The 24,195-nt window shown below is 41.2% G+C and overlaps 1 protein-coding gene and 1 long non-coding RNA gene across 2 annotated transcripts in view; both read left to right on the top strand.

Moving 5' to 3' along the window:
* The window catches only part of CHCHD3 (coiled-coil-helix-coiled-coil-helix domain containing 3), a 449,808-nt gene that overhangs the window by 200,106 nt on the left and 225,507 nt on the right, over positions 1 to 24,195 (top strand). The window lies entirely within an intron of this gene.
* Positions 7,878 to 23,965, top strand: LOC115478920. Its single transcript, XR_003943593.1, has 3 exons — positions 7,878 to 7,967; positions 18,863 to 18,870; positions 23,954 to 23,965. It is a non-coding gene; the product is annotated as an uncharacterized LOC115478920 (long non-coding RNA).

Genomic DNA, 24,195 nt, shown 5'->3' with positions numbered 1-24,195 from the left:
AAACAATTGTTTTAAAAATTTGCATTAACCTGAGAACGTTTTGCCTCTATATTTTATTGTACTGGCTGTTAAATTATTGGAAGATCAACAAATGTGAACTCCTACACATATATCCAGAATTGTCTTATAATATTTGCTTGCTACACTATCATGTTTCATCATTATCATGTTACCCAATATCCTTATGTAATACTAAATGTATATTCTCTTATATATTTCCACCATTCATGATGTATTGTAAGCCACATTGAGCCTGCAAAGAGGTGGGAAAATGTGGGATACAAATGCAATAAATAAATAAATAAATAAAAATTGGAGATAAAACTTTACTAAGGTAGGAAGTCCATGCACATTAGTCTCAGGTGTTTTTTTTTCTTTTCTTACATTTGTACCCCGCGCTTTCCCACTCATAGCAGGTTCAATGCGGCTTACATATTATATACACTTTTCTGTTATGATGGCAATAGCTGAAAGTCCACCAATTGGAGAAATCTAAACAAAATAAAAAGTTCTTATGTAATAATAGCTAGATTTTTACTGTACCTTTTATCCAACTAGGATCCCAATTTATAAACAATTTTAGCACTTTGAAAACATTTGTGCAGTTCTGTCTCAGGTACATAAGAACATAAGAGTAGCTATACTGGGTCAGACCAATGGTACCAATGTTCCCTCTTATCCAGTATCCTGTTTTCCAAACAGTGTTCAAGCCAGGTCACAAGTACCTGGCAGCAACATTCCATGCTAGAAGGAATGGATCCACAGAATCTTAGTGGAGATTGGGTGGCAATGCCGGTAACTGGGAAGCAAACCCAATGCTGGGCAGACTTCTACAGTCTGTGCCATGATCGTGACTGAATAGATATGGATGGGCTGAAGTGTAAATTTTAAGGGACTTTGACATTAGCTTCAGAACTTTTAGTACAAGAATATTGTTGGGGAGACTTCTACAGTCTGTGCCCTGAGAATGACAAGGACAAATCAAACTCGGATATACATATAAAGTATCGCATACCAGTTAAAATGAGTTAATCTTGTTGGGCAGACTGGATAGACCGTACAGGTCTTTATCTGCCATCAGTTACTTTGTTGCTATATGTTACCAAGGTAAATGACATGATTGCAACTTTCAAAGAGAAAAGGAAGCATTGTTACTGTTTTTATTATCCTAGTATAATTACATCATACAGGAGACTTTACTAAGCGAGTACTGTACAGTTAGAATCCGTAGACTGTGAACCTGTTGCTGTTGCCAACTATTTCTTTTTTTGTATTGTGAATCTCTCAGTATGTTACATTTATTTTTTATGCAGTAAGGAAGTTCCTTTCATCAGTCAACCCTTTTCAAAAAGTGCTAACTGGCTACTGGCTTTAATTAACTAAAGTGTTTGTTAAATTCATTTCACTGTAGTCAGAGACAGCAATGAAATTAAGCACTGTCATATCATAGTGCCCAGATGAAGATCCATCATTTTTACAAAGCCTATTAGACTACTCAGTTTCTTCTATGGAATATAAATCGTGTCTTCATTTTTAATAAATCCACTTAATAATCTGCTCTTGGCTTCTCATCTATTAACTGGTTCAAGTTTGCCAGAGAGGATTTTTCTTTTATGCTGGTTTCTTTCCATATAGCATCTATACAACTTGGGAATATAACAATGTCTGTCATGTGCAGATGGCAGGAGAATTTATTGATCTTGTGTTTCTTGCTTTTTTGATTCCTAGACAGTCTTGCCAGATTATTTAAGGGTTGGAAGCATTCTACTCCCAATGCATAAAAAAATCACCACATTTTAAATATCATTCTATCATTCTTCTTTAGAATTCAGCACAACATATATATTTATATTTCTTCCTCTTTCTTTCTTTGATTACTTCTGGGCCTTTGGAACATGTACACCATGTTTGCCTGGCAACACAACAAAAGCAAATGAAAAAGTTGTCAAGTTTTGCCCTTGAAAATGCCACTACACAAATTAATGCAGTGGATTAAAACATGTTCCCTTGACAGTAGTTTTTACATGAACATCATATAGACCTTATTGGATTTGACAAATCTAGCTCTAAAGTGTGAGTGACTTTGCTTGCAAGTTCCATGCTCTGATTTTATAATACAGTAGAATGCATTTGATCAACTAATAGGAATAACCCTGTTAAACATTTATTATAAATTAAATCCTTCTACGACAATCTGTTCTATGAAAATCTGACAAAAATGAGCGTCCATTAAAAAGCTCATATTAATGTAAGTATATGCCTTAAGTGACATACAAGCCTGTTCATCAGAGTTGTCAGTATGTACAAAGGTACTGGACATAATTTTAGTGTTCAATAGAAACGCAGAAAATGATGACAGATAAAGGCTGTATGGTCTATCCAGTTTGATGATCTACATAGACTGCTAAGCTCTACAATCTCTTCTTTCTCTTCAAAGATCCTCTATATTTGTCCATGCTTTCTTTGAATTCATATACTGTCTTCATCTCCACCATATCACTGAGAAGCTGTACCACGCACCCATAACCCTTTCTGTAAAAAATAAAAAAATTCCTTGGATACTATGATCCCTCTTTTCAGTGCTTCCTTTTTATTGAAAGGCCACCCGTGCATTTATACCATAAAAGTATTGAGAGGCCACCTGTGCATTTATACCATAAAACTATTTAAATATTTATATCATGTCTTCCTTTTCTTGTCTTTCTTCCAAAGTATATATACTTAGATCTAATTATCTGTACTAGATGCAGTATTTTAAAATAATGGTGTTGGTGTCACATGACACAGTACTTGAATGAAGATGTGTTTTGCTTGTGCTCTGGTGCACTTTGGCCTGAAATTGTTGGTTTGAAAGTGTGAGGAGCCCTTATCAGCTTGGCTTTTACAGCTTGGGATGGGATCTGCTTATTTGTGCTCCAGTGACATCTAAAAGGCAATGGCAGCAAAGGCAATGAAGAAAGATGAGGCAAGGATAAGGATTGAAATCAAGATGGCAGAAGATCCTTTGTTATCACATATGCACTCTTTTCTGTAGTTTCTAATCCCTAATTTCCTTATGATATTGGACCATCAGAGGTGAACTTCCTTTGAGATACACTTATATTGTCATCAATCAATCCATCAATTTTCTTCATACTTTTTATAAAACGTTTTTTCAAAAAATATTTTCAAGGGTTACTTCATGTGCCCACTCTTGTCAGTCCTGAAACAGATGGCAACAAAGGTTGTTGGTGATGCAGCTGGAGAGATGCAAAGTTTGGGTAGGGTGCACATATTTAAAATGGTTGAGTTCAGTAGAATCTGCAGTTGGTAAAAGATGAAGACTAGAGGTGGCATTTTTACTCCCAAGGTTTACAAGAGGCTGGAGGAGGTGGTGTAGGCTGGGGCACTTCCTTCTTGGTTTTAAGATAGAAGACCTGGGGAAGAGTAAGGCTTATAAGTGGGAGTTGCCCTGAAAGTTGTAACTTGGAATGTAGGGGGAATTAATTCCCCAATTAAAAGGTCAAAGATCTTGCAGCATCTTCAGTGCCATAGGGTGGATATTGCCTTATTACAGGAGACCCATCTCACGATCTCAGAACATGCCAAACTCAAAACATGGTGGGTAGGGGACTGTGTATCAGCGGCCGCCCAGGGGATGAAGGGTGGGGTTGCCATTTTGTTCCGGAAACGGGTGGCGGATTAAATATGCTCTCTTTTTGTTGATCCGAGGGGCAGATTTCTCCTATGCGAAGCAACCGTAGCACGCCAGAAGGTGTTGTTTGGGAATGTGTATTCCACGAACCAATATGACCGTCAATATTACAAAATGATTACTAATCAGTTATTGGCCTGTGAGCCATTACCCACAGTGGTAAGGGGTGATTTTAATATGGTCATGGATCCCATGATGGATAGATCAAGCCCTGTGAGGTCGGCAGCCCAATATGAGGGTAGGGGGCTTCCCAATTTTTGCAAGCAGTTAGACTTAATTGATGTTTGGAGGGTGATGCATCCACAGGAAAGAGAATTTACCCATTTATCTTGCGCGCACTCAACACAAGCCCACATTGACTATTTATTGGTCTCTAGACAATTGTTTGAGTCAGTAGTTAGAACAGCTGTGGGAGCCTATCCAGCTTATTTTCCCTTGCGGCACCATATGCCTGGAATGGACTTCCTGAGCCTGTACGCCTAGCTCCATCTCTACCTGTTTTCAAATCTATGCTGAAAACCCACCTTTTCACCACTGCTTTTGGCTCCTAACCACTACTCAATTCCCCTATCCTTGTTCCTTCTCACCCAGTACTTTCCTCGCCCTTAATTGTCTTGTCTGTCTGTATTTTTAGATTGTAAGCTCTATCGAGCAGGGACTGTCTCTCTGTGTGAGGTGTTCAGTGCTGCATGCGTCTGGTAGTGCTATACAAATGTTAATAATAATAATAATTTTCTAAAGTCATTGTGGCCATCTTCCGACACAAATCAGGAGATAGCCGGCGATCTCTTGAAGTCGGCCAAATCGGTATAATCGAAAGCCGATTTTGGCCGGCTTCAGCTGCTTTCCGTCGTGGAGCCGGCCAAACTTCAACGAGGCTTGTCGGTAGGGTAGTGAAGGAGGGACAGGGGCGTGCTCACGAGATGGCCGGCTTCGCCCGATAATGGAAAAAAGAAAGCCGGCCTTGACGAGCATTTCGCCAGCTTTACTTGGTCCCTTTTTTTTCATGACCAAGCTTCAAAAAGAAGCCCAGCTGACCAGATGACCACTGGAGGGAATCGTGGATGACCTCCCCTTACTCCCTCAGTGGTCACCAACCCCCTCCCACCCAAAATAATTTTTTTTTTAAATATTTTTTTTCCAGCCTCTATGCCAGTCTCAAATGTCATACCCAGCTCCCTGACAGCAGTATGCAGGTCCCTGGAGCAGTTTTAGTGGGTGCAGTGCACTTCAGGCAGATGGACCCAGGCCCATCCCCCCCTACCTGTTACACTTGTGGTGGTAAATATTGAGCTCTCCAAACCCCCCCAAAACCCACTGTACCCACATGTAGGTGCCCCCCTTCATCCATAAGGGCTATGGTAGTGGTGTACAGTTGTGGAGAGTGGGTTTTGGGGGGATTTGGGGGGTTCAGCACACAAGGTAAGGGAGCTATGCACCTGGGAGCTATTTTTGAAGTCCACTGCAGTGCCCCCTAGGGTGCCCGGTTGGTGTCCTGGCATATCAGGGGGACCAGTGCACTACAAATGCTGGCTCCTCCCATGACCAAGTGGCTTGGATTTGGCTGGGTCTGAGATGGCCGGCTTCGGTTTCCATTATGGGCGAAAACTGAAGCCAGCCATCTCAAACTCGGCATTCTCAACATTTATGTTGAGATTTGGCCGGCCCCAACTGTATTATCGAAAAAAAAGATGGCTGGCTCCGCCCATTCACGGAGCCGGCCCCGGATTTGACCGCCCATAGAGATGGCCGGCCCCGTTCGATTTTGCCCCTCCACGTGATCTCAGATCATGCCTGGGTGGAATTGGAGTATATCCAGCGGGGCCTTCGGCGCAGAGATTGAAGTGGGCATTCCCCATGGAGTTATATAGAGATCAGGCCTTTAAAGCCATTATTCTTAATTGTTGGAAGGAATACAAAGCCCATAATGAGGATTATGAGACAGAGCCAGTTACTTACTGGGAGGTGGCCAAGGCAATGATGAGGGGCAAAATCATCAGTTATACATCTCACAAAAGGAAAGCCAGAGACAGGGAGATTCTGAGATTGAGCCAGCAACTCAATGTGGCCCGGAGAAGGTTTGGCAAGTCGCATTCCGCAGAAACTAAGTCGAGGGTGTTGGAACTTCAAGCTGCACTAAATGAGCTTATTCATCAAAAGGGCCCTTAAGTTGCAGATTTATTATAAATACCAGCTCTATATACATGGGAACAAGGGAGGCCACCTTATGTCACATCTTATAGCTGTTAAGAAAGGGTATTCTAGGATTTTGTCTATGAGAATGAGACGGGGGATTCTGGTCCATACCGATCAAGAGATCTGTAACATATTCTGTTCCTATTATCAACGGCTTTATGAGGCACCGGAAGAGGGGGATCTCCCTTGTGATCTTTATCTAAGTAATATTGAGGTACCGGGCCTGGGACAGGTAGTTGGAGATGCTTAACCAACCTGTTATGGCAGATGAAGTTTTTATGGTGATACAGCAGAGTGCCCTGTCTAAGGCCCCAGGAGTGGATGGTTATAGAGTAGAATTTTATAAACTTATGGGAGAGGAGATAGTCCAGCCTCTGGTGAACATGTTTAATGTTTTAGTGGAGAACGAACAACTGCCCTCACATCTCAACACTGCTCGAATTATTGTAATCCCCAAACCAGGGAGGTACCCAGAATTAGCGGAATTGTATCGACCTATCTCCTTATTGAACTTTGAAGTCAAGCTACTGGCTAAAATAATGCAAATCGTTTGGCACGGGTTCTCCCGAAGCTGTTACAGGATACTCGTGGGTTTTGTGCGTGGATGCATGGTGGCAAAAAATATGTGGAAAGTTTTAGCTTCTCTAGAATATTGACATAGGAAAAACTTAGGCTCGCTTCTTATTAGCTTTGATGCTGAAAAAGCTTTCGATCAGGTATATTGGAGCTTTCTTTATGCAACTTTAGCCAAGTACGGTTTTTCGGGACAGTTTTTGTCGGCTGTGAGAGCCTTATACTCATCCCCTAGGGCACGAGTTTCTGTTAATGAGACAGAGATGGACGGTTTTCAGATTTTTAGGGGAACTAGACAGGGGTGCCCCCTTTCGCCCTTTCATTTTGTTCTAACGCTCGACCCCTTGTTAAGAGATATAATGAACGCCCCTGTCGGTGGGTGGAATCGCGATTGGAGCACTGTCTTTTAAAGTGGTGGCCTTTGTGGACGACATTTTAGTACAACTGAAACAGCCGCGAGAGTCATTGCAGGCCTTTTTAGAGATCTTTTCAGAGTATGGAGACTATGCTGGTCTGTGTTTAAACCTGGGAAAGTCAGAGGCTTTGACCTCCTCAGAGCAAGTGTTGGAGAATTGGGGTGGGGAGTTTCCTTTGCGCAGGGCAAGAAAGTTTTTTCGATACTTGGGTATATTATTACCCATGGATGTGGGACAGTTGTACTGACTGTATGTCTCACGGCTACTAGAAGAGACCCGCAAGGTGCTTCAAGGTTGGAAAGATCTTCCTTTGTCTTTGTTAGGGAGAGTGAAATTAGTAAAAATGGTAGTGTTTTATTTATTTGTTTGTTTGTTACATTTGTATCCCACATTTTCCCACCTATTTGTAAGCTCAATGTGGCTTACATAGTACCGGAGAGGGCTTTGCAGTCTTTGGTGTGAATAAAATCAACGGTGATGTTGTGGTAAGTATGAAATATGACATTCTTACCCATGTGAATTATTTAGATTAAAAAAGCAGCCCTTTTGCACCTTAATATCTCATTTATTTATTTGTTACATTTGTATCCCACATTTTCCCACCTATTTGTAGGCTCAATGTGGCTTACATTACCGGAGAGGCGTTACAGACTCCGGTGTAAACAAATACAAAGTGATGTTGTGGTAAGATAAAGTTCATGTGGCACAGCCAAATTAGGGAATTGGAGAACGGAAGAGTTGTGTTATGTCCATTACGTGCTTTAGTTTGGTTATGTTGCAGAGATTAGGCATTTAAGTTGGATCGGTAGGGTATGCCTTTTTAAACAGGTTGGTTTTTAGTGATTTCTGGAATTTTAGGTGGTCGTACGTCATTTTCAAGGCTTTTGGTAATGCGTTCCACAGTTGTGTGCTTATGTAGGAAAAAATAGATGCGTAAGTTGTTTTGTATTTACGTCCTTTGCAGCCTGGGTAGTGCAGATTTAGATAAGATTGTGTTGATTCAGATGTATTTCTAATTGGTAAGTCGATCAAGTCTGTCATGTAACTCGGGGCTTCTCTGTAGATAATTTGGTGAACCAGGGTGCAGTGTTCCCCAAATGGTTGTATGTTTTACAAACCCTGCCTCTCTGGTTACTTCGGAGAGATCTGAAGGCCTTTTACAGGATAATCTCTCAGTTTTGCTGGGCAGGCAAGAAACCCAAGGTTAAATTCTCGCACTTAATTGGGAGTTGGGGTCGTGGTGGGATAGGTGTCCCAGACATGGAGTTATACAACCAGGCCTGTCAATTGTGTCACCTATGGGATTGGTGTCTACATCGCCAGATTTATACCCCAGTAGATTTTGAGGGTGTATATTATGCCCCTTACCAGTTGTTATCGTTGCTTCAATAAAAAAGCCCAATGCAGCTCCCCCCCAGAGCTTCGGAAGAGTATGTTGTTGATCCCGATGCGGGCCGTGTGGAAAGTAATTATAAGGCACTTAGGAGGAGACCCTGGTGTTACGGATCTGCTTACACTGTAAGTTAATTGTGCCTTTCAGCCAGGGCTTCAAGTAAAAATTTCATAGATTGGGCTGCCCAGGGGGTCTCTCGCCTTGAACACCTGCTGACAGAGGAGGGGAAGCCCATTTCAGCTGAGGAAGTGGTTGTCCAAGTGGGAGACTCTTGGGGCAATAGGTTTACGATAGGGCAAACGTGGCATTATATCTCTACATTACCGAGGAGCTCCCTGAGTGGGTGTATGGGGAACAAGCTTAGAGATTTTCTTAATTCTCTTAGAGAAGGGGAGATTTCAATAACGTTACTTTACAGAACTTTGAATAAATGGCAAACCCCCCCCCCCCGAGACCATACAGCCTTGAAAAACAAGTGGGAACAAGAGGTGGGGACCTCTTTAGCACACTGGGATCTATCTAAATCAGTAGCTCGTATACCTCTATTAGTTACAGCTGCTCGCCTAAGAGAATGTGCATATCGTTTTATCTTCAGAGGGTTTATTACTCCCTCCCAGCTATTTCATATGGGAGGACTTTTTGAACCGTCTTGCCTAAAATGTGGAGGGAAGCGGGGATCGTTTTTACACATGTTTTGGAGTTGCCCAACTTTGAGAGTGTTCTAGGGACATATCTAGCGCTTCCTGGACCTAGAGTTAGGGGTTCACATTTTAGGGACGGTAGGTCAAATTCTTTTAGGTGTTCCAGGGGCATTTAGAGGGAGCAACAGATTTGAAACTTTGTTCCTACGTAAGATGTGTCTGGTTGCCTTCAAATGTATCTTACAATACTGGACGTCATCTGACCCCCCCGGCCTACTGGCACCGAAGGAACCAATTACACCTTTTAGTGTCTTGGGAAGTGAGAGACTCCCAGTTCTCAACAAAACGGAGGAAAAGCTTCCTCGCCATTTGGGGCCCATATTTACAGATTCTACACCCTCGAGGGCGCAGTTTACTTCTCAATGAAGGATGAATATATGCAGTTTTGTAAGCCTGGGAGGAATAACTAGTTCCTATTGGGGGGGGGGGGTCGGGGGGGGGAGGGGAGAATTTGGAGTTTATGATGTCGATGAGGCGGGAGGGGGGGCAGGGGAAGGTTAGGTCTTTTAGAATGGGGTGGGAGAGTAATATGGCTTTATACTATTTCTGGTTACATGGTTTATTGTTCTCTAATGGAGAGTCGAACGGGGATGGAGGAGTCTTGTATTGGGGGAAATGGGTTGTATGTTAAACTTTGATGACGGAGGAGATGGTTCTCAATGTAAAATGACTGTTTGAAGTGTATATTGATCTAAATCTTCAATAAAATTATTAAACATAAAATGGTTGAGTTCCTCTGAATGTTCTGGTTTTTTTTTTTAGCATCTCCCTTCTGTTGCTTAAAAAAGATGTTCTATAGTTTACTAAGTTAGCCTAACTGTTCTGTGGAAGCAGAGAATGGTAATGATTCCCCTCAGATTTCTTCAGTGCTGTTATGCCAAAGGGGACTTGAACTTTACTAACATTCTTTCCTGTAATCTAGTGGCAGTAAATTAAGCAGGTAATTGCAGAATAGTGCCCATACACAAATATATGCTAGTATTCTGAAGACTTAATTTGTGTAGTGTGCATATAAATGTTAGAGCCTAGTTATAGAATTGTTCTGAAAATGTCTGGCTTTGTCAGTGGCTTCTGGAGGGGGTTTGGATATGGATTTGCACAGCAATGTCTTGATTTCTGCTCCTCCCATTATGATTAAATAAAACAGTAAAGGTAGCCCTCAAATGCTTTAGACAGTATTAGCTGAAGAAATATTTGAAATTAGAAGAAAGATGGTGAATCTTTATTTTGTTTTAAATATCACAACAAAAAGAAAGCAGTTTATGCTGTACAGATATGCCACTCCACCTACAATAAGTGTGTAATTTGGAAATCATGATTTCAGTTTGTGATTGATCACAAACATTATAAGCTGTGCCCCCTTGCTACTGTTCATGATTTGTGAATGTTTCAGGCCATTTCTGATACTTAGCTGCAGACTAATCAGAAGTTGTGTTAAGATGTTTAAGCATGAGAACCACAACCCTTCCCCCACCAAATGCGCACACAAGCACATTGCATTCATTAATTTATATTCATTGTGTTGCTAATAATTAAGAAGTAATATTTTGTGATGATGCACATGATTGTGTTTAAACAGATGTCTACCTCTTCTAGCTTTAGAGCATTTAACTTCTCTCCCTTGTTACCTGGGATTTATGAGGATGAATTTAAACACTTTTTAACCTGCTAAAGGCTTAAAACAGTATAATTAATCATTTAAAAATAGCTAAAAATTGTTAATCCATTAGGAAATTCTCAACAGTTGCTGATTTATAATGATAGGAGTAATCATGTTTTGTTTTAAAGACTTGAATTTCCAGGGTTGCACTAAGGCTGACTAATCCAATATTTGAATATTAGCATGTCTTCAAGTATTTTCCCATCAGCTACAAGAAATAAGAAATCCAAAATGTCAAAAGGTAGATTAATGAAAAAGAAAGCTCTTAGCCTATCATAGCTACAGAGCTCAAACATAGAAGAGTGAAAGGAAGAGCCACAAAAAACATGGAAACAACACGTGGAAGAAGGAAGCAATAATAAAGGACACAGAAGTATTTGCACAAGTGAAAAATGTAGAAGAGAAGAAAAAGTAAAGGGCTGCAAACCACATGACCACATCACGCCCTTCCTTCAAAAACTACATTGACTGCCAGTACCTTACAGGACTACATTTAAAGCTCTATCTTTGAATTTCTTAAATTTTATTTTATTTTTGCAATTTTATAGTAAGATCACATATAACAATAGTGATTCAAACAATATCAAAGGAAACAAAGGAAAAAGTAATCTAAAAAAAAAAAAGGAATAAAGATTTCAACCAATTCATCCACTATTAATTTGGGAAGCCAAACAAGAAACAAAAGTAAATATCTCATAATATGAAAGCAAAGACACAATTGCAGTGATAAATACAGCAGCTGCCGCAGAAATCCATCGAGGTGGAGAACTCTGAAATTCCACGGAAAGTAGCAGAAAAGGAGACAAAAATGGGAGAACGACCACAGACTCCAGAGACGAAAGGGATAACCTTGATACTTTAGAAAGTTTTATTATTCAAAGACACATTTCCGCCTAGGTGTATTCTGTAAACAACGCTTAGACTTGTGCGCTTTATATAGAACTAGTAAAAGAGGCCCGTTTCACAGCAAATGAAACGGGCGCTAGCAAGGTTTTCGTCGCCAACACCCCCCCTCCCTCCCTGGCCAACCCCTTCGTTCTGCCATTGCTCCGCCCCCAACGCCATGACGTTTGATGCGAGGGCGGGGCCCGGAGCGATTCCCCCCCCCCCCGCCTCCTTGCCTCCCTCCCTGCCAACCCCTTCGTTGTTCTGCCATTCCTCCGCCCTCGAGGGCGGGGCCCGGAGCGAGGTCTTAGAGGTCTTAAAGGTGTGTAAAGGGCTAACTTATTCTTTAAGTACTGTGGCCCATTTTGTCTGAGGACCTTGAAAATCAAACATAGCATTTTAAATTTGGCTCTTTAAGGTACTGGTAGCCAGTGTAGCTTTCTTAGGAAGGGTGTGGTGGTGTCACGCCACTTGCAGCCTTCTATCAGTTTGTGCTGCAGCATTCTGAATTAGTTGGAGCTGATACAAACTCTCTTTGTTTTGGCCAATGTACAGGGCATTACAGTAGTCTAGTTATGATGTTAAAATGGCATGAACCACTGTGGTCAGACTCGTCTTTTCAATATATGCAGATAGATTTTGTAGCTGCTGTAGGTGACAGAGCCAATTTTTGAAGGTTGTTTGAATTTGTGGGAACAGAGTGAGTGGTGAGTATCCTAGGATTCCTGACCTGTGATTTTAGGGGGAGTTTATACTTCCCAAAAGGTATTTTGAAGTCTATTATTTGTCCACTTGTGTTTGGTTCAGGCAAAGTTTGTTGTCGTTTGCCCATTTCTGAGTTGCGGTTAGGCAGACAGTCAGTTTACTCAGAACTATAGGTAGATCTAGTTCAGTGGGTATGAGTAGTTGCACATCATTAGCACAGATGTAGAATTTTGTGTCCATTGACCGAAGCAGCTCAGCCAGAGGCTTTGGGGTAGAGGCTTTGAGGTAGATACTGAATAAAATGGGAGACAGTGTGGATCCCTGTGGCACCCCACAGTCCAGTGCCCAAGGTAATGATGTGCTATTGCTGAACAGAACTGATCGCTGTATATCTGACAGGTTATCAGTAGCACAGTATTTACTTGGTTCAGATCCTATTTCTGACAGTCTTGTAAGAATGATGATATGATCCACGGTGTCAAAAACTGCCAGAAATTGAGCAACACTAGTATCGAGGCAGATCCCCTGCCAAAGTTCTGTGCAGATCAAGAAGGGACACAAGAACTGTCTCTGTTTCGTACCTAGGTCTGAAGCCAGATTGACAGGGGTCTAGCCAATTACTTTCAATTAGCCAGTTGTTGAGTTGACTGCAGACTGTCCTTTCAATAAGTTTTGCCAGGAAAGGAATGTTAGAGACTGGTTGGTAGTTTTCAAGCTTGTCCTGGTCCAGTGAGCTCTTTTTCAGTAGGTGGCAGATATAGCTCTTTTTAGTGTTCTTGATAGCTGCCCTTCCATAAGAGAGGAGCTAACAATTTAGTGGCCCCTTCAATGAGGCCTGTGCTCGGCTCGTTGTACAATCTTTGCTGGGCAGGGATCAAGAGGGCAGGTTGTAAGCTGTAGACCTTTCAGGATATTTTCAAGAGCTTCCTCTGTGACCTGGTTGAATGAGTCCCAGATGGCTGTGTATATTGGGGAAGGAGGAGTGTTCTCTTCATTAGCTGATAGGAGCTTTGATGGGACTGTCTGTAGATCTAGATGGAGACCTTTAATTTTGTTGGCAAAGTAAGTAGCAAAATCATTGTTGGTTAGTTGTGACTGGGAAGGCGGGTTCTGTTGTGGGGTTTGCCGTAGGCTGTTTACTATTTTAAATAGCTGCTTGGTTAAATTTGCAACTTGTTCTGTGTGTTAAGAAAAATATTATTTTTTGGCTGTTGAGCCTGTCTTCATCTAGGTGAGATTTTCTCAGCCTGTTGTACATCGCCTTGGGTGAATCTCTTCATAAAGACAGTTAATAAATCCCAATAAATAAATAAAATAACTATGGAAAGGTAGTGTGGAGGTGTAGTGCATTTAGATACCATATTATTAAAATAGTATGGTTGTCGCTGTTTTAATCTATTTAAATGTACAGAAATAAATGTTGATGAACAAAAAAAAATAATGGGCTCCTTTTACAAAGCCACTGTAGTGATTCCTACGTGGCAAATGTGACGAAGCACATAGGAATTGAATGGGCTTCGTTGCATTTGCTGCACCAGGAATCACTACTGTGGCTTTATACAAGCAGCCCAATATAAGGTGAAACTAAAACAGAAAGGACCTGAATTTCTTAATATTCTATGAAGCATAATTTTGCACTACATCTCACCGTTTGATAGCCTTAATATTTCTATATCTCCTTCCCTTCCAGATTATTGTTAGAATGTATTGTATGATTCACATTTTATTTTCTGACTTTGTCATTGTTTGCTCATTGTGTTCTGACCCGAGGAAAGGAGCGTTAGCTCCTGAAAGCTAGTCCAAAAATATCAGTCCAATGAAAAGGTATCATCTATTATATTTTTTGTTTGCTAGCCTTTATATCCACATATATTATTATGGAAGAAGTTCAAAGTTATTGTAGCCCACAGTATTTAGGATTCAATGGCATACAAATTGTGCTTAATTAGTACAGTCAGCATGGGTATAGTAGCATATACAAAACTAGTGGAAACATTCCATCCAAACTGATCAGGCGTGACCCTTTGCTGACCTGTGCTGATGCAGCTTCAGCCACCACTGCTCCTGCTGTCTTTTAGCTCTGCTTTAGCCACTGCATGAGATCTGCAGACCTTCTCCACCCAGCATCTCTGAACAGTAGGTGGGCATAAAAATGCAGTAAGCAGTTCTGGGTGTATCCATATACACACCAGCAGCCCCTGAAACTATCACGAACTGAACTTTCTCTTTCTTAAAGGTCACACTGTAAAGTGACATGAGCACCTTGAGCAGATAGGTCTCTCTTTTGCTACCTAAAGGAACTCAAACTATTAGGTAGCAACTAGAGTAAAGTAAAAATAAGTAAATAAACTCCTCCCCTCCCCAAACCCCTGCTATTTGTTAGTCTGTTTTTCATTGATTATTTTAACACATTGATTCGCATTATAAAAAATGGGATCCAAAAGAGATGTCCTCTAACTGTTTTTTGAAGAGTGGGAAGGGGGATAAATCTAAGGAACTTATTTATTCCTATAAATTTGTTATGCTTTTCTTTCAGCTGAAACTCAGTAAGAAACTAGATTTTTTTTTTACTGAAATCACATACTGGCTCAGAAGAAGAACATGCACATTTATGTTTGAAATTTTGTTCCTATGTGTTAGGCCTCCGGCTCAGACTATAGTGTTATGTGGTGTGACAGCTGGAATTGGGTGAGCCATTGAAGGGATGGGCTGTGTTAAAGGGAAACATAGTAACATAGTAGATGACGGCAGAAAAAGACCTGCACGGTCCATCCAGTCTGTCCAACAAGATAAACTCATATGTGCTACTTTTTGTGTATACCTTACCTTGATTTGTATCTGCCATTTTCAGGGCACAGACCATAGAAGTCTGCCCAGCACTAGCTCTGCCTCCCAACCACCAGTCCCGCCTCCCACCACCGGCTCTGCCACCCAATCTCGGTTAGGCTTCTGAGGGAAGGGAGTAAAGAAACAGCAGCTACCCAAAGAAGATGTAGTGGTTAGCTACTGTGGTGCTGAGGGTCATCTTGGAACAGATGACTCTCAGCCCTCTTGGCCTGAAGGTGTTGTTGATGCTACCTGAGAAGACAGTTTTTAAATTGGGGAGCTGGGGCTCAAAGGGGAGGGAAAAGGGACAAGGAATAGCGGTGGGAGTTGTGATAAGTATGACAAAATATTTTATGTTTCAACAATTTTTATTGATGATGTGGCAAAGCCATCATAAATAACAATCAGCAAGTTCAGTATACAGCCATTTGTCATGAAACAAACAAGACTAAAAGCAGTATAACAATTCCATCATCAGTGTTTAACATCCCCTCCCCTATTTCTCCAAGTTTACAAATGTTTATTGAAGTTGTGCAGAGGAAAGCAACATAGAATGGTATCCAGCATCAACACCCACCACCAGCTACCCTCTAAATATGAAATCCCCATAAGTAAGAACTATACCGAACTACGATAATGCGACACCATGCCTACTAGGTTGAAGCCCAGGTATGTTCACCCTTCTAACAGTGTCACCTATTGGTTACTATTCTACAAAATTTAAATTTCAATTTTGATTGATGACTCCACATCGACAACCAAAGGGTGAAGAGCAAAAAGGGGGGTCCCCAACTGTCACATGCTAACCCAGAAGAGACTTCAAGTATTTACCAATTCCTTGCCTCAACCTCACCAACTGTGCCCAATTGGAGGCCCCAGCCTCCCTCCCTAGCCCCCATGGCCTTATCTCCACCTTAAACCCAGAACCAACTTCAACCTATCAACCTTCACTCAACAAACACACCCAACCACCCCTCCCCCCTGCTGAATCCCAGACATGACAAAATATTTTAATAAAGATGTCTTTTAGTTACAATTTAGATATGATAGTTGAATATGCATACTAAAAAAGAAACTGAAGACTTTGAAATAAATGAAAATCATACTGAGGCCAATATTTCACAAAAGCTGAGCTGCTAAAATTGGTCACCTAAATTAGATGCCTGTTATCAGCCAAACTTAAAAAGGTAAGGTTTCACCTGAAAAGTCACCAAAAATTTAGGATTGCCATTTATTTTCCTAGATTTTGGAGTTCATTTTAAAAAGGCTTTTCTGCATATAAAGCCTCTTTTATATGTAAAATAGCTTATACCTGTGTTTTAAGTACACACATTGACAGTAATGCATGTATGTGTACACATATGCTGAGCTGCGTATGTACAAATACATGTGACTAGAGCTACAGTGTGGCTGCATCTTATAAAATATGCACTGCCTTATCGTCCCAGCCATACCAATTTGAATAAGTGGCATTATTTTCCCTTTTCTACCAGCAGATGGAGCTAGAGAGCTGAGACTTCCAGTGATATCACCGGGATATAAGTTGCTGCTCTGTTAGAACTCTCCAGTACTTCTCCACCTCCAGCATGATGGCAAGGGTATTGAGGCTGGTGATGGCACTATGCTTAGCTCCCTTGTGCACAGGTGTTTGGGCTTTCTACTGTGATCGACTAACAGCCTTGCTTCTTGGGCCAATTGAGTGCAGAGCTAGGGCTCTGCAGCCCTTAGCTAGCACGAGTGCCTGCTGGGTGGTAGTCAGGCTCGGTCTCCATGGGGGCCTTGCCTGTGGGGGGTGTGGGTCCCCATCCCCCTCCCTGCTTTTCCTTCCTTCTCGGGGGTGCCTTGAGGCACTGCATTGCTTTGACCCTTCAAAAAAAGTTGGAGAATCTGGGCACATCAGTACATTATTTACCATGTTGTTCAGGGCAAAGAAAAAAGAGAAACAAGCCACTCCGGGAAATCCTGGGGGAACACAGGGATCTGGGCAGTGTCAGGCCACAATAGTCTGGGGCATAAACAGGAATGCATTGATCTGAGCAGGCCGACCACACGGTTTGGCATTCTGACTAGCAGAAGATGCACTACCTGTGGAAACCGCCTGTGGGAGGGATTTCAGCAGGGGTTGACTCTCAGCTCCCTGGAGGTTCAAATGGCTGTTTCAGAGGGAAAATTGGTGGCCTTTCCCTGGCAGCACAGCCAGATGTCTCATGACTCTTGGGGGAATGGTACATCTGCGTAACTCTGTCCATCCTTCTCTATCTTCATGGAGCTTGAATCGCATGTCAAATATTCTTGCTGACCTGCCCTTTGAACCTTTGAAGGTGGTCTTTCTGAAAGATCTTACACTGAAGATGATTTTCCTGGTTACTATCATGTCAGCGTGCAGGGTTTCAGAGTTACAGGCTCTGTTTTGTCAGGGCCCATCCTTGTCCTTTTCAGATGGGTCTGTCTCCATCCACATTGTACTGTCTTTTCTGCCAAATGTGATTTCCTTATTCCATGTTAACCAGGAGGTTTTCCTTCCTGCGTTTGAGGAATGGCAAACAGCCCAGAAGCTTCACAAGAGTATTGCTCTGCTATGTACAGGATACAAATTATGTCCACCTCTGGGACCATTTGTGTTTGTACTGTTCCATGGGCCCTGCAAGGTTCTAGCAGCTTCCAAGGCAACAATAGTGTGCTGCATCAAAATAGCTATCGAGGCAATGTACATTTGTCAGAATAAACTGGTTCTGAGGAGCCTCTGCCTGAGCGCAGGCAGCTTCATGGGCAGAGGCCTGTGTGGTTTCACCCAAAGACATTAATAAAGCAGTGACCTTGTCATCTCGTCACTTATTTGTGAAATGCTACCAAATTAATGTTCCAGCTAGAGACTGCTCAGTCTTTGGCAGGGCGGTGATTCAAGAGGCCTTGTATGCCCCCTCCCAGTGAAATTATGCTCAGGTACATCCCATGTTCAGACTGGTGTAGCTGGGATGTTAAGGAAGATGAAATTTAGTCATACCTCTTTAATTTCCAACCAGTCTTAGGCCCACCCTCTAAGACTGCAGCCTGGGGACTCTCTGGGCGCTTTCTCAGTGTGTACCATAGTTTTAGGTATACCTTAATTGCTTAATTTGATTATGCTGCAGTGGTATTGGGGCTTTGGGGTGGCTCACAGGATCTTAAGCTGCTTTGTCAGTGGCATACTGGACAGTTCTAGGAGAGCACCAGCCTGTATTCTGGTGATGTCACTAGAAGTGTCAACTCTCTACTTCCATCTGCTGTGGGAAAAATAACCTTAGTGCCTGAAAAAAACACGCGTAAGGTTTCGCTAAGACTAACTTTTCCCACTGCTTGGTAGAAGGATCCCTAGTAATGTATTAAATGACAGCAGATGAAGACCTGTATGGTCCATCCAGTCTTTCCATAAAGGCAGCCAGAGTTGCATCTGCTGCCATAGGAGCCAACTTTTCAAAATTATTGAGGGTGCTAAATTCAAAACAAATTGCCCCTCATTAGAAAGAGTGTAGGAGTTTGCTCAATATTGTGGGTACTTGCGCATCCACAACACTTTTTCCTCTAAGCTGAGCAGGAGTCCTCCACCTACAATTCTGCCAGTGGGGGTTGCTGTTTCACTGTCACATTTTTAATAGGGCCAGGCGAGTTCTGCAGGTCTACAGGGAACCTACCTGTCCCTAGCAATTGAAAACATAGTACTGAAGCAATGCAGTTGGAGGACTCCCGTTCAGCTTAGATGGAATAGTGACCCACAGAACTGTCTCCTATGTCTGTTGCTCTGTGCAGCTTACACTCCTCTATGTCCTGTTTAAGTTATGAAGGTCATTTAATTTTGCTTTGACACAATGAGCATTCTGTATAGGGTACCTCTGCATTTTAGAATTTGATCCCTTTTTTGATTCCATCACCTTCTCCAGGAGGGTATTCCAGTTCTCCATGAAAACATTTCCTGATATTATTCCTACCGCTCTGCAACCTCAGTTTATGTCTTCTAGTTCTACTGATTCCCTATTTCTGAAAGATGTTTGTATATTAGTACTTTTCAAGTATGTAAGTGTCTGTACATAGCTTCCTCTTTTTTTCTAGGTAATATATATTCAGGTCTCCAAGCCTCTTCTCTTAAGTCTTTTGGCACAAAGCACATACCATTTTTGTCGTCTTTCTCTGAACCATTGCACACATTTACACCTTCCTCATAGCAGTTACAAATTTGTGCATGTGCATTTGTTGGCATTGGAGGAGTTTATTTTATAAAGGCATTTAGGTCCATATGCTGCCTTTAGAGAATACCACAAAAACCTCTAAAGCACTCCAGCCATAGTAATAGTTCTAAAAAGCCCTGTGCTATTAGAAAAAAAAAAAGCAAAAAAACTGATAATATTGATAATGCTTATAAATATATTTTCATATTTTTTAATGTGGTGGCACTATCTTATAAGGGGCAGTGAGTCATGCCTGATAAATACAGTAACTTCTCTTATTGCTGAACACAGCATACTCATTTATGGCTTTAATCTTCTTATAATCCCAATTTGTCTATAAATTCATATTTTAAACAGTCCTTGATCATTTATCTTTCAACATTTTTTGCAAAAAAAATTTTTTCAAAAAAACTTTATATAAAAAGGACTTACTTGGCAATCACTGTTCCTTGAAAATAGGGTACAGTGATGCAATTGAGTTTTCAGTCAAAGCTCTTGTCACAGCATGGCTATATACTGCTGCAAAATTTTAAAGCAGCACAAGAATTTCTGCTGCCCTGGAGTAATCAGGGAGAACATAAGTGTGCTTTCTGTAAAAGAAAAAGCATACTTTAAATGGAATTCTTGTGATGCTTTGAGATTTTTGAAGATGTATACAACAGTATGTTCTCCCCCCCCCCCCCCCCGGCATGTATCTTCTAGACCCCTAGTTCCAATGACATATTATGTAACAAGTGTTCAAGCCCTACTTCTGTCCCCCCTCAAAAATTTCACCAGTCCAAGAAATCAGTATTGTGGGCTACATAATAGATGCAAATGTATGCAGAATACTTTATTATGTAAATTGAATACAACTTGCATTGAACTTTACAGCTTAAAGTTGGCATTATTTTTCCTGCCCAGGAGCATCGAACCACTAACACGCAGTCTGATGCTCCTAAGGAGGCCATCTTCATTTTTTTCATTATTTTATTTTAAAATGTCAACATAACGTTAAAGCATGTACTTGAAAAAGAAATCGGAAAAAGACATTAAAAATACAGGGAAACCCTTTAATAGAGGAATTAAACATCATCCATTAGCCCACAATATTTCTAGAATCGAGCAGGAAATAAAAGTAGAGAAAAGGAAAAAAAATCCCTAATAAAAAGGCAGATGAATCCTATGCAGTGACAGCCAGATTACATGCTAACCAAGGAGAACTAACGTAGTCAGACCTCCCTCCCAAGCCATCAAAAGATTCTAACAGTTGCTTAAGTTGCTTACACATGCTCACTGGCTCTGATCAGGTGGGAGCAAACACAGGCGCTAATATGGCGCTATTGGCCTCTAGCGCCCGTGTTTGCTTCTGATCATCAGCCCAGTATTTATGCTGGTGTGATTCTCAAAGTAGACATATGTGTATTATTTCACTTTGAAAATTCGGCCAAATCTGCACAGCAAAAAGTGTGCAATTTTTACATGTGCTCCTTAAACGCAGTTAAATTTTAATTTTGCTATGATTTTAGCCTCAGTGGGTTAGAGCTGGAAGTTAAGTTTAACTTGTACCTTTATTACTTCTAGGCATTAAAAAAGGGATCCTAGCTGCTTACGAAGCTGATTATATAAAGTGGAAGCCAAAGATTTTAAATATCAATGATTGAAGTATAGTTTTATTTTTAGAATGAAAGTTTAAAAAAATGAGCATGGAATGTCCAGAAAAATCGTCTTACTTTTTTTTATTTAATAAAGTTACAAAAGCAAAAGAGAGGTGCTCCCACTATGGGGTTCTTGGTAATAACCGAAGGAGCATAACGGTCCCACTCACCTTTTTATTACCATTTTAGTGCATGTTTTTTATGCTGAAACCTTTATTGTATTATAAATAAGCTTAGTGTACAAAAATGTACCAAAATGGAAATAGAGTTGTGTGCCAAGCACAATGTACTTTATTGCATTCGTCCAATAATGAGCCAAAGAGTCCCCTTTCATGGTATGTGTGGTTCTAGAAACAGAACTGCTTCCTGAGTTTTCTGACTGTTACCAGTGGTGCTTGTAATTAGTTTCTACTGTATTAGAGATCCTCAGTTTTATATGTGCTGCAATGTCCTGTTGGCTATTTGGTAGTTAAATTTGAATCACTTTATTAAAAAAATATTTCATGACTTCCTATTTTTCTGATTATCATGCTGATAAATTGTGAAGCTCATGACATTAGAAGAAAATGGCCTATGATTTTGCCTTAGAGGAAAAACAATCCCTTGCTGTGTTCACCCACTTCTCCCCCATGAGCTACACTATAGTAGTAAAAGAACAAGTTTAAAGTAGTTTCGATAGATAGATAGTGGCACTGGACCTGAGCCAACAGGCCGCCTTCTACAGCATCTGTCACAGTTCTTAGTCATTAGCATATTTTAATGGCTTGTTTTCAAAATTATTTCTATGATAACATTTAGAATGCATAAGGAAGAAGTTGTATAACATAAAATAGTATAACATAGGAGTTCCAAATTGATGGAAATACTGCTGTTGGTTAATATTAATTCAAATCAAAAATATCAGGCTAACTACTCTTATGTCTCTATCCTTCTATTATTCATAAGGTTAGAACGCCATCTGTTAGCTCAGCAAACCAATGCCAACCACCTTCCTTCCAGGATCCCTTCTGTTGCAGCTTCACCTTCAGCCTTTACACTAGGTGTGCTGGCATGTAGAAACAGGTTCCTTATATTGCTGGTGCTATTCTGCATTTGGGTGGTACAGTATTTTCAGAAATACAGTTGAAGTAGGAAAAGCCATGGGGAGACTCTCAGAAGGAATTGCATGGAAATTTGAAAGGGGCAATGGGACTGCAGCCCTTAGCTCCAAATCAGATAGCAAGGATTTATTTTTTTGTTATTACATATTGAGGCATATTTTCAAAGCACTTTGGGAGGCTAAGTTCCATAGGTTTCTATGGAACTTTGGGAGGCTAAGTGCTTTGAAAATATGCCTCATTGTCTGTTTTTATTTGTAATCCATTCTGTACTGCTATGAGAAATTCCAGAATTTCAAGTGTAACAATATACATTTTATCCCCATGTTTCCATGATCATGAAATGGGGTGGGAATACTGGGCAGACTGATTGGTGATGCCATTTTTAACACTATTTGTTTTTTGTAAAATGGCTGTTCCTGCTGTATTTTTCGCCAAATGCACAGATTTATTTTTCACAACCCTTAAATATATTTTACAAAAGGGTTTGCATTCATCCAACCTTTTGTAATATACAATCCAAATTTTGATTGTTTCAATTCGGATCTCATTTTCCAGACCTCAATGCACTACAAAAGAAATTGAGCTTTAAGTATATTGTATTTTCAATTATTCTAATCACATTTTTACTGTTCCTGACAAATTTCCACAGTGAGCTAGTTATTTTTATTTCATAAGGCTGAATGGGAAGGTAGCAATAGGGTCTACAAAATTCTTCTGTAGTGACACTGGACCTTAACGATAGATGAGGGAGTCATTTTTCAGAGCTGAGTGGATATTTAGCTTAACTGCTGCTTAAATTATTTTTAAAATTTCCCCTTTCATAAATGAGTAAGAGGGGGATAAGCTCTTAAACTGTCCTTCCATACACTACCTCATTATCAGGTGGGCCATGCTGCAGACAGGTGAGGGGAAAGGAAAGGAAGCCAACAGGAAGATGTTTCTGTTTTTAATTTTATGATATCTGAATGGGAAAATATAGCACATATTGTATTACAAAATGACTGAAGGCAGGATGACTTGTAATAGACATTGGGATATGGAATAATTCTGTTGGGAGTGTGTTGCAATAGGAGAATATTCTATACTAGCTATGTTGATGACATTCTAGTAGACAGAGTGGCAAATTTCTATAAAGAGTAAGAATTTCTTAGAGACTCAAATTGAAATAAAATATTTAGGAGAGGCAAGTGAAATCCTATTAAAGAGAGAGAAATGCAGACAAGAAGCAATTGTCAATCAGTTTTCTTTCTACCTCTCTCCCATGGCACACATCCCATCCAGCTTCTTCAGCTCCCCATCCCATGGAACACACCCCATCCAGCTTCTTCCAGCTCCCCATCCCATGGCACACACCCCAACCAGCTTCTTCCCACTCCCCATCCAATGGCACACACCCCATCCAGCTTTTTCCAGCTCCCTATCCCATGACACACACCCCATTCTGCTTTCTCCAGCCTCCTCCCATGGCACATACCCCATCCAGCTTTTTCCAGCCTCCTCCTCCTCCCATGGTACACACCCCACCCATCTTTCTCCAGCCTCCTCCCCCCCTCCCATGGCACACACCCCACCCAGCTTTCTCCAGCCCCATCATGGCAATACCCCATCCAGCTCCCTCTCCAATCCTGCTTTCTGTAGCCACCTCCCTCCAGCTTTCTACAGCCCCTTCATGGCACAATACCCCCTGTTGCTTTCTTCAGCTTTCATCCTATGGCTCACACCCCATACAGCTTTCCAGCATCTTCCTGGCATATACCCCATCGAGCTTTCATGAGCCCCAGCTCTTCCATAGCATACACCACATTTAGCTTTCTCCAGTCACCCTCTCTTTTTCCAGCCCCCTCACTCTCACAGCACACACCTTAACCAGCTGTCTCCAGTCCGAATGTCCCATTGCATATATTACTTTCATCTTTTTCCAGAAACTCCTCTCTCCTGCTCTACCCCAATGGTGTGCAAAAGAAGGTGATGCATTCTGAGCACTGGACTACATCCTCTTCTCTTGCTTTTCTGAGCCTATTTCTTTAAACTGAGCAAACCTCTGTACAGCCACAGGGTTTAAAGGAACAGTCCCAGTCTGCTCAGACTGTGTATGGGAAGTGCAGAATTCTGCACAGATACGACATTCTGGGCAAATTCTCCATTATGCAGTTGTGCAGAATTCCCAAAGCAATAATCTGTATTGATTGTTAATACTTTGGAAACTG

The sequence above is a fragment of the Microcaecilia unicolor genome, chromosome 10 (genome assembly GCF_901765095.1).
Source record: "Microcaecilia unicolor chromosome 10, aMicUni1.1, whole genome shotgun sequence".
In the NCBI taxonomy this organism is placed as follows: domain Eukaryota; kingdom Metazoa; phylum Chordata; class Amphibia; order Gymnophiona; family Siphonopidae; genus Microcaecilia; species Microcaecilia unicolor.
Note: the sequence above shows the minus strand (reverse complement) of the source record. Positions and strands in the feature narration are given on the sequence as shown.